Raw genomic sequence first — 13244 nt, 5'->3', positions numbered from 1 at the left:
CAAATTTTATTGAATACTTGGAAAGTAAAATACTTGGAAAATAACATAACAGACAATTTATAATTATATTATATTTCATCACTGAAAATAGATGCCTTTTGCTTTGAGGCTGTGGCCACGTTATGTTTCTGTCCAACACCAATCTTCATTGGTTTCCTGTGAGGTGTTTTGGATCCCCATCTCTTGCTATGAACTGGCAAAACAGCAGAATCCCCTTGACAAGCTTGATTTCTCAAGGGAAATGAGAGAACACTATACACCATCCAAGATATTAAAATATTGTCAAGGCCCAACACGGCTGAATACTCTGAGGAGATGGCCTGTGAGGCGCCGCCTTTCAACTTTTCCTCCTTACTATGCTGGTCAGTAACATGCGGGAGACTGCGGAGGGGGTCATTTTCTTAATTGGGAACTGATGTGCTTTTACTCAATTCGGGAACCTCACAAGCCAAATTTGTAGTATTTTGCACGAATTGCAAGAGATGTTTACAAGTCGACGGTTGAAGTGGAAGCTCGTATTGAGTTTGATAGAGTTGATTTACCAAGCCTTCGATAGCTCAGTTGGTAGAGGGGAGGACTGTAGTGGTAAAACAGGCATCCTTAGGTTGCTGGTTCAAATCCGGCTCGAAGGACTTTTGCCAAATGCAAATTTTATTGAATACTTGGAAAGTAAAATACTTGGAAAGTAAAATAACAGACAATTTATAATTATATAATATTTCATCACTGACAATAGATGCCTTTTGCTTTGAGGCTGTGGCCACGTTATTTTTCTGTCCAACACCAATCTTCATTGGTTTCCTCTGAGGTGTTTTGGATCCCCATCTCTTGCTATGAACTGGCAAAACAGCAGAATCCCCTTGACAATCTTGATTTCTCAAGGGAAATGAGAGAACACTATACACCATCCAAGATATTAAAATATTGTCAAGGGGGAACACTGATGAATACTCTGAGGAGATGGCCTGTGAGGCGCCGCCTTTCAACTTTTCCTCCTTAGTATGGTGGTCAGTAACATGCGGGAGACTGCGGGGGGGTCATTTTTTTAATTTGGAACTGATGTGCTTTTACTCAATTCGGGAACCTCACAAGCCAAATTTGTAGTATTTTGCACGAATTGCAAGCGATGTTTGCATGTCGACGGTTGAAGTGGAAGCTCGAATTGAGCTTGCTAGAGAATGATTTGCCAAGCCTTCGATAGCTCAGTTGGTAGAGCTGAGGACTGTAGTGGTAAAACAGGCATCCTTAGGTTGCTGGTTCAAATCCGGCTCGAAGGACTTTTGCCAAATGCAAATTTTATTGAATACTTGGAAAGTAAAATACTTGGAAAATAAAATAACAGACAATTTATAATTATATTATATTTCCTCACTGAAAATAGATGCCTTTTGCTTTGAGGCTGTGGCCACGTTATTTTTCTGTCCAACACGAATCTTCATTGGTTTCCTGTGAGGTGTTTTGGATCCCCATCTCTTGCTATGAACTGGCAAAACAGCAGAATCCCCTTGACAATCGAGATTTCTCAAGGAAAATGAGAGAACACTATACACCATCCAAGATATTAAAATATTGTCAAGGCCCAACACGGCTGAATACTCTGAGGAGATGGCCTGTGAGGCGCCGCCTTTCAACTTTTCCCCCTTAATATGGTGGTCAGTAACATGCGGGAGACTGCGGAGGGCGTCATTTTTTTAATTGGGAACTGATGTGCTTTTACTCAATTCGGGAACCTCACAAGCCAAATTTGTAGTTTTTTGCACGAATTGCAAGAGATGTTTACAAGTCGACGGTTGAAGTGGAAGCTCATATTGAGTTTGCTAGAGAATGATTTGCCAAGCCTTCGATAGCTCAGTTGGTAGAGCGGAGAACTGTAGTGGTAAAACAGGCATCCTTAGGTCGCTAGTTCAAATCCGGCTTAAAGGACTTTTGCCAAATGCACATTTCATTGAATACTTGGAAAGTAAAATACTTGGAAAGTAAAATAACAGACAATTTATAATTATATTATATTTCATCACTGAAAATAGATGCCTTTTGCTTTGAGGCTGTGGCCACGTTATTTTTCTGTCCAACACGAATCTTCATTGGTTTCCTGTGAGGTGTTTTGGATCCCCATCTCTTGCTATGAACTGGCAAAACAGCAGAATCCCCTTTACAATCTTGATTTCTCAAGGGAAATGAGAGAACACTATACACCATGCAAGATATTAAAATATTGTCAAGGCCCAACACGGCTGAATACTGTGAGGAGATGGCCTGTGAGGCACCGCCTTTCAACTTTTCCCCCTTAGTATGGCGGTCAGTAACATGCGGGAGACTGCGGAGGGGGTCATTTTTTTAATTGGGAACTGATGTGCTTTTACTCAATTCGGGAACCTCACAAGCCAAATTTGTAGTATTTTGCACGAATTGCAAGAGATGTTTACAAGTCGACGGAAGTGGAAGCTCGTATTGAGTTTGCTAGAGAATGATTAGCCAAGCCTTCGATAGCTCAGTTGGTAGAGCGGAGGACTGTAGTGTTAAAAGAGGCATCCTTAGGTCGCTGGTTCAAATTCGGCTGGAAGGACTTTTGCCAAATGCACATTTTATTGAATACTTGGAAAGTAAAATACTTGGAAAGTAAAATAACAGACAATTTATAATCATATCATATTTCATCACTGAAAATAGATGCCTTTTGCTTTGAGGCTGTGGCCACGTTATTTTTCTGTCCGACACCAATCTTCGTTGGTTTCCTGTGAGGTGTTTTGGATCCCCATCTCTTGCTATAAACTGACAAAACAGCAGAATCCCCTTGACAATCTTGATTTCTCAAGGGAAATGGGAGAACACTATACACCATCGAAGATATTAAAATATTGTCAAGGCGGAACACTGATAAATACTCTGAGGAGATGGCCTGTGAGGCGCCGCCTTTCAACTTTTCCTCCTTAGTATGGTGGTCAGTAACATGCGGGAGACTTCGGAGGGGGTCATTTTTTTAATTGGGAACTGATGTGCTTTTACTCAATTCGGGAACCTCACAAGCCACATTTGTAGTATTTTGCACGAATTGCAAGAGATGTTTGCATGTCGACGGTTGAAGTGGAAGCTCGAATTGAGCTAGCTAGAGAATGATTTGCCAAGCCTTCGATAGCTCAGTTGGTAGAGCGGAGGACTGTAGTGGTAAAACAGGCATCCTTAGGTCGCTGGTTCAAATCCGGCTCGAAGGACTTTTGACAAATGCAAATTTTATTGAATACTTGGAAAGTAAAATACTTGGAAAATAAAATAACAGACAATTTATAATTATATTATATTTCCTCACTGAAAATATATGCCTTTTGTTTTGAGGCTGTGGCCACGTTATTTTTCTGTCCAACACGAATCTTCATTGGTTTCCTGTGAGGTGTTTTGGATCCCCATCTCTTGCTATGAACTGGCAAAACAGCAGAATCTCCTTGACAATCTTGATTTCTCAAGGAAAATGAGAGAACACTATACACCATCCAAGGTATTAAAATATTGTCAAGGCCCAACACTGCTGAATACTCTGAGGAGATGGCCTGTGAGGCGCCGCCTTTCAACTTTTCCCCCTTAGTATGGTGGTCAGTAACATGCGGGAGACTGCGGAGGGGGTCATTTTTTTAATTGGGAACTGATGTGCTTTTACTCAATTCGGGAACCTCACAAGCCAAATTTGTAGTATTTTGCACGAATTGCAAGAGATGTTTACAAGTCGACGGTTGAAGTGGAAGCTCGTATTGAGTTTGCTAGAGAATGATTAGCCAAGCCTTCGATAGCTCAGTTGGTAGAGCGGAGGACTGTAGTGGTAAAACAGGCATCCTTAGGTGGCTGGTTCAAATTCGGCTGGAAGGACTTTTGCCAAATGCACATTTTATTGAATACTTGGAAAGTAAAATACTTGGAAAGTAAGATAACAGACAATTTATAATCATATCATATTTCATCACTGAAAATAGATGCCTTTTGCTTTGAGGCTGTGGCCACGTTATTTTTCTGTCCGACACCAATCTTCGTTGGTTTCCTGTGAGGTGTTTTGGATCCCCATCTCTTGCTATAAACTGACAAAACAGCAGAATCCCCTTGACAATCTTGATTTCTCAAGGGAAATGGGAGAACACTATACACCATCGAAGATATTAAAATATTGTCAAGGCGGAACACTGATAAATACTCTGAGGAGATGGCCTGTGAGGCGCCGCCTTTCAACTTTTCCTCCTTAGTATGGTGGTCAGTAACATGCGGGAGACTGCGGAGGGGGTCATTTTTTTAATTGGGAACTGATGTGCTTTTACTCAATTCGGGAACCTCACAAGCCAAATTTGTAGTATTTTGCACGAATTGCAAGAGATGTTTGAATGTCGACGGTTGAAGTGGAAGCTCGAATTGAGCTAGCTAGAGAATGATTTGCCAAGCCTTTGATAGCTCAGTTGGTAGAGCGGAGGACTGTAGTGGTAAAACAGTCATCCTTAGGTCGCTGGTTCAAATCCGGCTCAAAGGACTTTTGACAAATGCAAATTTTATTGAATACTTGGAAAGTAAAATACTTGGAAAATAAAATAACAGACAATTTATAATTATATTATATTTCCTCACTGAAAATAGATGCCTTTTGCTTTGAGGCTGTGGCCACGTTATTTTTCTGTCCAACACGAATCTTCATTGGTTTCCTGTGAGGTGTTTTGGATCCCCATCTCTTGCTATGAACTGGCAAAACAGCAGAATCCCCTTGACAATCTTGATTTCTCAAGGAAAATGAGAGAACACTATACACCATCCAAGGTATTAAAATATTGTCAAGGCCCAACACTGCTGAATACTCTGAGGAGATGGCCTGTGAGGCGCCGCCTTTCAACTTTTCCCCCTTAGTATGGTGGTCAGTAACATGCGGGAGACTGCAGAGTAGGTTATTTTTTTAATTGTCAACTGATGTGCTTTTACTCAATTCGGGAACCTCACAAGCCACATTTGTAGTATTTTGCACGAATTGCAAGAGATGTTTGCATGTCGACAGCTGAAGTGGAAGCTCGTATTGAGCTTGCTAGAGAACAATTTGCCAAGCCTTCGATAGCTCAGTTGGTAGAGCTGAGGGCTGTACTGGTAAAACAGGCATCCTTAGGTCGCTCGTTCAAATCCGGCTCAAAGGAATTTTGCCAAATGCAAATTTTATTGAATACTTGGAAAGTAAAATACTTGGAAAATAACATAACAGACAATTTATAATTATATTATATTTCATCACTGAAAATAGATGCCTTTTGCTTTGAGGCTGTGGCCACGTTATGTTTCTGTCCAACACCAATCTTCATTGGTTTCCTGTGAGGTGTTTTGGATCCCCATCTCTTGCTATGAACTGGCAAAACAGCAGAATCCCCTTGACAAGCTTGATTTCTCAAGGGAAATGAGAGAACACTATACACCATCCAAGATATTAAAATATTGTCAAGGCCCAACACGGCTGAATACTCTGAGGAGATGGCCTGTGAGGCGCCGCCTTTCAACTTTTCCTCCTTACTATGCTGGTCAGTAACATGCGGGAGACTGCGGAGGGGGTCATTTTCTTAATTGGGAACTGATGTGCTTTTACTCAATTCGGGAACCTCACAAGCCAAATTTGTAGTATTTTGCACGAATTGCAAGAGATGTTTACAAGTCGACGGTTGAAGTGGAAGCTCGTATTGAGTTTGATAGAGTTGATTTACCAAGCCTTCGATAGCTCAGTTGGTAGAGGGGAGGACTGTAGTGGTAAAACAGGCATCCTTAGGTTGCTGGTTCAAATCCGGCTCGAAGGACTTTTGCCAAATGCAAATTTTATTGAATACTTGGAAAGTAAAATACTTGGAAAGTAAAATAACAGACAATTTATAATTATATAATATTTCATCACTGACAATAGATGCCTTTTGCTTTGAGGCTGTGGCCACGTTATTTTTCTGTCCAACACCAATCTTCATTGGTTTCCTCTGAGGTGTTTTGGATCCCCATCTCTTGCTATGAACTGGCAAAACAGCAGAATCCCCTTGACAATCTTGATTTCTCAAGGGAAATGAGAGAACACTATACACCATCCAAGATATTAAAATATTGTCAAGGGGGAACACTGATGAATACTCTGAGGAGATGGCCTGTGAGGCGCCGCCTTTCAACTTTTCCTCCTTAGTATGGTGGTCAGTAACATGCGGGAGACTGCGGGGGGGTCATTTTTTTAATTTGGAACTGATGTGCTTTTACTCAATTCGGGAACCTCACAAGCCAAATTTGTAGTATTTTGCACGAATTGCAAGCGATGTTTGCATGTCGACGGTTGAAGTGGAAGCTCGAATTGAGCTTGCTAGAGAATGATTTGCCAAGCCTTCGATAGCTCAGTTGGTAGAGCTGAGGACTGTAGTGGTAAAACAGGCATCCTTAGGTTGCTGGTTCAAATCCGGCTCGAAGGACTTTTGCCAAATGCAAATTTTATTGAATACTTGGAAAGTAAAATACTTGGAAAATAAAATAACAGACAATTTATAATTATATTATATTTCCTCACTGAAAATAGATGCCTTTTGCTTTGAGGCTGTGGCCACGTTATTTTTCTGTCCAACACGAATCTTCATTGGTTTCCTGTGAGGTGTTTTGGATCCCCATCTCTTGCTATGAACTGGCAAAACAGCAGAATCCCCTTGACAATCGAGATTTCTCAAGGAAAATGAGAGAACACTATACACCATCCAAGATATTAAAATATTGTCAAGGCCCAACACGGCTGAATACTCTGAGGAGGTGGCCTGTGAGGCGCCGCCTTTCAACTTTTCCTCCTTAGTATGGTGGTCAGTAACATGCGGGAGACTTCGGAGGGGGTCATTTTTTTAATTGGGAACTGATGTGCTTTTACTCAATTCGGGAACCTCACAAGCCAAATTTGTAGTTTTTTGCACGAATTGCAAGAGATGTTTACAAGTCGACGGTTGAAGTGGAAGCTCATATTGAGTTTGCTAGAGAATGATTTGCCAAGCCTTCGATAGCTCAGTTGGTAGAGCGGAGAACTGTAGTGGTAAAACAGGCATCCTTAGGTCGCTAGTTCAAATCCGGCTTAAAGGACTTTTGCCAAATGCACATTTCATTGAATACTTGGAAAGTAAAATACTTGGAAAGTAAAATAACAGACAATTTATAATTATATTATATTTCATCACTGAAAATAGATGCCTTTTGCTTTGAGGCTGTGGCCACGTTATTTTTCTGTCCAACACGAATCTTCATTGGTTTCCTGTGAGGTGTTTTGGATCCCCATCTCTTGCTATGAACTGGCAAAACAGCAGAATCCCCTTTACAATCTTGATTTCTCAAGGGAAATGAGAGAACACTATACACCATGCAAGATATTAAAATATTGTCAAGGCCCAACACGGCTGAATACTGTGAGGAGATGGCCTGTGAGGCACCGCCTTTCAACTTTTCCCCCTTAGTATGGCGGTCAGTAACATGCGGGAGACTGCGGAGGGGGTCATTTTTTTAATTGGGAACTGATGTGCTTTTACTCAATTCGGGAACCTCACAAGCCAAATTTGTAGTATTTTGCACGAATTGCAAGAGATGTTTACAAGTCCGAGGTTGAAGTGGAAGCTCCTATTGAGTTTGCTAGAGAATGGTTTGCCTAGCCTTCGATAGCTCAGTTGGTAGAACGGAGGACTGTAGTGGTAAAACAGGCATCCATAGGTCGCTGGTTCAAATCCGGCTCGAAGGACTGTAGCCAAATGCACATTTTATTGAATACTTGGAAAGTAAAATAACAGACAATTTATAATTATATTATATTTCATCGCTGAAAATAGATGCCTTTTGCTTTGAGGCTGTGGCCACGTTATGTTTCTGTCCAACACCAATCTTCATTGGTTTCCTGTGAGGTGTTTTGGATCCCCATCTCTTGCTATGAACTGGCAAAACAGCAGAATCCCCTTGACAATTTTGATTTCTCAAGGGAAATGAGAGAACACTATACACCATCCAAGATATTAAAATATTGTCAAGGCGGAACACTGATAAATACTCTGAGGAGATGGCCTGTGAGGCGCCGCCTTTCAACTTTTCCTCCTTAGTATGGTGGTCAGTAACATGCGGGAGACTGCGGAGGGGGTCATTTTTTTAATTGGGAACTGATGTGCTTTTACTCAATTCGGGAACCTCACAAGCCAAATTTGTAGTATTTTGCACGAATTGCAAGAGATGTTTGCATGTCGACGGTTGAAGTGGAAGCTCGAATTGAGCTAGCTAGAGAATGATTTGCCAAGCCTTTGATAGCTCAGTTGGTAGAGCGGAGGACTGTAGTGGTAAAACAGTCATCCTTAGGTCGCTGGTTCAAATCTGGCTCAAAGGACTTTTGACAAATGCAAATTTTATTGAATACTTGGAAAGTAAAATACTTGGAAAATAAAATAACAGACAATTTATAATTATATTATATTTCCTCACTGAAAATAGATGCCTTTTGCTTTGAGGCTGTGGCCACGTTATTTTTCTGTCCAACACGAATCTTCATTGGTTTCCTGTGAGGTGTTTTGGATCCCCATCTCTTGCTATGAACTGGCAAAACAGCAGAATCTCCTTGACAATCTTGATTTCTCAAGGAAAATGAGAGAACACTATACACCATCCAAGGTATTAAAATATTGTCAAGGCCCAACACTGCTGAATACTCTGAGGAGATGGCCTGTGAGGCGCCGCCTTTCAACTTTTCCCCCTTAGTATGGTGGTCAGTAACATGCGGGAGACTGCGGAGGGGGTCATTTTTTTAATTGGGAACTGATGTGCTTTTACTCAATTCGGGAACCTCACAAGCCAAATTTGTAGTATTTTGCACGAATTGCAAGAGATGTTTGCATGTCGACGGTTGAAGTGGAAGCTCGAATTGAGCTAGCTAGAGAATGATTTGCCAAGCCTTCGATAGCTCAGTTGGTAGAGCGGAGGACTGTAGTGATAAAACAGGCATCCTTAGGTCGCTGGTTCAAATCCGGCTCGAAGGACTTTTGACAAATGCACATTTTATTGAATACTTGGAAAGTAAAATACTTGGAAAATAAAATAACAGACAATTTATAATTATATTATATTTCCTCACTGAAAATAGATGCATTTTGCTTTGAGGCTGTGGCCACGTTATTTTTCTGTCCAACACGAATCTTCATTGGTTTCCTGCGAGGTGTTTTGGATCCCCATCTCTTGCTATGAACTGGTAAAACAGCAGAATCTCCTTGACAATCTTGATTTCTCAAGGAAAATGAGAGAACACTATACACCATCCAAGGTATTAAAATATTGTCAAGGCCCAACAATGCTGAATACTCTGAGGAGATGGCCTGTGAGGCGCCGCCTTTCAACTTTTCCCCCTTAGTATGGTGGTCAGTAACATGCGGGAGACTGCAGAGTGGGTTATTTTTTTAATTGTCAACTGATGTGCTTTTACTCAATTCGGGAATCTCACAAGCCAAATTTGTAGTATTTTGCACGAATTGCAAGAGATGTTTGCATGTCGACAGCTGAAGTGGAAGCTCGTATTGAGCTTGCTAGAGAACAATTTGCCAAGCCTTCGATAGCTCAGTTGGTAGAGCGGAGGGCTGTAGTGGTAAAAGAGGCATCCTTAGGTCGCTCGTTCAAATCCGGCTCGAAGGACTTCTGCCAAATGCAAATTTTATTGAATACTTGGAAAGTACAATACTTGGAAAATAACATAACAGACAATTTATAATTATATTATATTTCATCACTGAAAATAGATGCCTTTTGCTTTGAGGCTGTGGCCACGTTATGTTTCTGTCCAACACCAATCTTCATTGGTTTCCTGTGAGGTGTTTTGGATCCCCATCTCTTGATATGAACTGGCAAAACAGCAGAATCCCCTTGACAATCTTGATTTCTCAAGGGAAATGAGAGAACACTATACACCATCCAAGGTATTAAAATATTGTCAAGGCCCAACACTGCTGAATACTCTGAGGAGATGGCCTGTGAGGCGCCGCCTTTCAACTTTTCCCCCTTAGTATGGTGGTCAGTAACATGCGGGAGACTGCAGAGTAGGTTATTTTTTTAATTGTCAACTGATGTGCTTTTACTCAATTCGGGAACCTCACAAGCCACATTTGTAGTATTTTGCACGAATTGCAAGAGATGTTTGCATGTCGACAGCTGAAGTGGAAGCTCGTATTGAGCTTGCTAGAGAACAATTTGCCAAGCCTTCGATAGCTCAGTTGGTAGAGGGGAGGGCTGTAGTGGTAAAAGAGGCATCCTTAGGTCGCTCGTTCAAAACCGGCTCGAAGGACTTTTGCCAAATGCAAATTTTATTGAATACTTGGAAAGTACAATACTTGGAAAATAACATAACAGACAATTTATAATTATATTATATTTCATCACTGAAAATAGATGCCTTTTGCTTTGAGGCTGTGGCCACGTTATGTTTCTGTCCAACACCCATCTTCATTGGTTTCCTGTGAGGTGTTTTGGATCCCCATCTCTTGCTATGAACTGGCAAAACAGCAGAATCCCCTTGACAATCTTGATTTCTCAAGGGAAATAAGAGAACACTATACACCATCCAAGATATTAAAATATTGTCAAGGCCCAACACGGCTGAATACTCTGAGGAGATGGCCTGTCAGGCGCCGCCTTTCAACTTTTCCTCCTTACTGTGCTGGTCAGTAACATGCGGGAGACTGCGGAGGGGGTCATTTTCTTAATTGGGAACTGATGTGCTTTTACTCAATTCGGGAACCTCACAAGCCAAATTTGTAGTATTTTGCACGAATTGCAAGAGATGTTTACAAGTCGACGGTTGAAGTGGAAGCTCGTATTGAGTTTGCTAGAGTTGATTTTCCAAGCCTTCGATAGCTCAGTTGGTAGAGCGGAGGACTGTAGTTGTAAAACAAGCATCCTTAGGTCGCTGGTTCAAATCCAGCTCGAAGGACTTTTGCCAAATGCAAATTTTATTGAATACTTGGGAAGTAAAATACTTGGAAAATAAAATAACAGACAATTTATAATTATATTATATTTCATCGCTGAAAATAGATGCCTTTTGCTTTGAGGCTGTTGCCACGTTATGTTTCTGTCCAACACCAATCTTCATTGGTTTCCTGTGAGGTGTTTTGGATCCCCATCTCTTGCTATGAACTGGCAAAACAGCAGAATCCCCTTGACAATCTTGATTTCTCAAGGGAAATGAGAGAACACTATACACCATCCAAGATATTAAAATATTGTCAAGGCCCAACACGGCTGAATACTCTGAGGAGATGGCCTGTGAGGCGCCGCCTTTCAACTTTTCCCCCTTAGTATGGTGGTCAGTAACATGCGGGAGACTGCGGAGGGGGTCATTTTTTTAATTGGGAACTGATGTGCTTTTACTCAATTCGGGAACCTCACAAGCCAAATTTGTAGTATTTTGCACGAATTGCAAGAGATGTTTGCATGTCGACAGCTGAAGTGGAAGCTCGTATTGAGCTTGCTAGAGAACAATTTGCCAAGCCTTCGATAGCTCAGTTGGTAGAGGGGAGGGCTGTAGTGGTAAAAGAGGCATCCTTAGGTCGCTCGTTCAAATCCGGCTCGAAGGACTTTTGCCAAATGCAAATTTTATTGAATACTTGGAAAGTACAATACTTGGAAAATAACATAACAGACAATTTATAATTATATTATATTTCATCACTGAAAATAGATGCCTTTTGCTTTGAGGCTGTGGCCACGTTATGTTTCTGTCCAACACCAATCTTCATTGGTTTCCTGTGAGGTGTTTTGGATCCCCATCTCTTGCTATGAACTGGCAAAACAGCAGAATCCCCTTGACAATCTTGATTTCTCAAGGGAAATAAGAGAACACTATACACCATCCAAGATATTAAAATATTGTCAAGGCCCAACACGGCTGAATACTCTGAGGAGATGGCCTGTCAGGCGCCGCCTTTCAACTTTTCCTCCTTACTGTGCTGGTCAGTAACATGCGGGAGACTGCGGAGGGGGTCATTTTCTTAATTGGGAACTGATGTGCTTTTACTCAATTCGGGAACCTCACAAGCCAAATTTGTAGTATTTTGCACGAATTGCAAGAGATGTTTACAAGTCGACGGTTGAAGTGGAAGCTCGTATTGAGTTTGCTAGAGTTGATTTTCCAAGCCTTCGATAGCTCAGTTGGTAGAGCGGAGGACTGTAGTTGTAAAACAAGCATCCTTAGGTCGCTGGTTCAAATCCAGCTCGAAGGACTTTTGCCAAATGCAAATTTTATTGAATACTTGGAAAGTAAAATACTTGGAAAATAAAATAACAGACAATTTATAATTATATTATATTTCATCAATGAAAATAGATGCCTTTTGCTTTGAGGCTGTGGCCACGTTATGTTTCTGTCCAACACCAATCTTCATTGGTTTCCTGTGAGGTGTTTTGGATCCCCATCTCTTGCTATGAACTGGCAAAACAGCAGAATCTCCTTGACAATTTTGATTTCTCAAGGGAAATGAGAGAACACTATACACCATCCAAGATATTAAAATATTGTCAAGGACCAACACGGCTGAATACTCTGAGGAGATGGCCTGTGAGGCGCCGCCTTTCAACTTTTCCCCCTTAGTATCGTGGTCAGTAACATGCGGGAGACTACGGAGGGGGTCATTTTTTTAATTGGGAACTGATGTGCTTTTACTCAATTCGGGAACCTCACAAGCCAAATTTGTAGTATTTTGCACGAATTGCAAGAGATGTTTACAAGTCGACGGTTGAAGTGGAAGCTCGTATTGAGTTTGCTAGAAAATGATTATCCAAGCCTTCGATAGCTCAGTTGGTAGAGCGGAGGACTGTAGTGGTAAAACAGGCATCCTTAGGTCGCTGGTTCAAATCCGGCTTGAAGGACTTTTGCCAAATGCACATTTTATTGAATACTTGGAAAGTAAAATACTTGGAAAGTAAAATAACAGACAATTTATAATCATATCATATTTCATCACTGAAAATAGATGCCTTTTGCTTTGAGGCTGTGGCCACGTTATGTTTCTGTCCGACACCAATCTTCGTTGGTTTCCTGTGAGGTGTTTTGGATCCCCATCTCTTGCTATGAACTGGCAAAACAGCAGAATCTCCTTGACAATCTTGATTTCTCAAGGAAAATGAGAGAACACTATACACCATCCAAGGTATTAAAATATTGTCAAGGCCCAACACTGCTGAATACTCTGAGGAGATGGCCTGTGAGGCGCCGCCTTTCAACTTTTCCC

General features: G+C 41.3%; 6 non-coding genes across 6 annotated transcripts; all 6 read left to right on the top strand.

The window, feature by feature from the left end:
- Positions 1 to 3126: 3126 nt before the first annotated feature.
- On the top strand, positions 3127 to 3212 carry TRNAY-GUA (transfer RNA tyrosine (anticodon GUA)). The gene is given in 2 exon segments: positions 3127 to 3163; positions 3177 to 3212. It is a non-coding gene; the product is annotated as a tRNA-Tyr (tRNA).
- A 1206-nt stretch (positions 3213 to 4418) lies between these two features.
- TRNAY-GUA (transfer RNA tyrosine (anticodon GUA)) lies at positions 4419 to 4504 on the top strand. Its single transcript is given in 2 exon segments — positions 4419 to 4455; positions 4469 to 4504. It is a non-coding gene; the product is annotated as a tRNA-Tyr (tRNA).
- Positions 4505 to 8922: 4418 nt separating this feature from the next.
- On the top strand, positions 8923 to 9008 carry TRNAY-GUA (transfer RNA tyrosine (anticodon GUA)). Its single transcript is given in 2 exon segments — positions 8923 to 8959; positions 8973 to 9008. It is a non-coding gene; the product is annotated as a tRNA-Tyr (tRNA).
- A 1851-nt stretch (positions 9009 to 10859) lies between these two features.
- TRNAY-GUA (transfer RNA tyrosine (anticodon GUA)) lies at positions 10860 to 10945 on the top strand. Its single transcript is given in 2 exon segments — positions 10860 to 10896; positions 10910 to 10945. It is a non-coding gene; the product is annotated as a tRNA-Tyr (tRNA).
- Positions 10946 to 12150: 1205 nt separating this feature from the next.
- Positions 12151 to 12236, top strand: TRNAY-GUA (transfer RNA tyrosine (anticodon GUA)). The gene is given in 2 exon segments: positions 12151 to 12187; positions 12201 to 12236. It is a non-coding gene; the product is annotated as a tRNA-Tyr (tRNA).
- Positions 12237 to 12796: 560 nt separating this feature from the next.
- On the top strand, positions 12797 to 12882 carry TRNAY-GUA (transfer RNA tyrosine (anticodon GUA)). The gene is given in 2 exon segments: positions 12797 to 12833; positions 12847 to 12882. It is a non-coding gene; the product is annotated as a tRNA-Tyr (tRNA).
- Positions 12883 to 13244: the final 362 nt, after the last annotated feature.

Source organism: Ambystoma mexicanum, chromosome 1p (genome assembly GCF_040938575.1).
Source record: "Ambystoma mexicanum isolate Mex_15411 chromosome 1p, UKY_AmexF1_1, whole genome shotgun sequence".
NCBI lineage: Eukaryota > Metazoa > Chordata > Amphibia > Caudata > Ambystomatidae > Ambystoma > Ambystoma mexicanum.
Note: the sequence above shows the minus strand (reverse complement) of the source record. Positions and strands in the feature narration are given on the sequence as shown.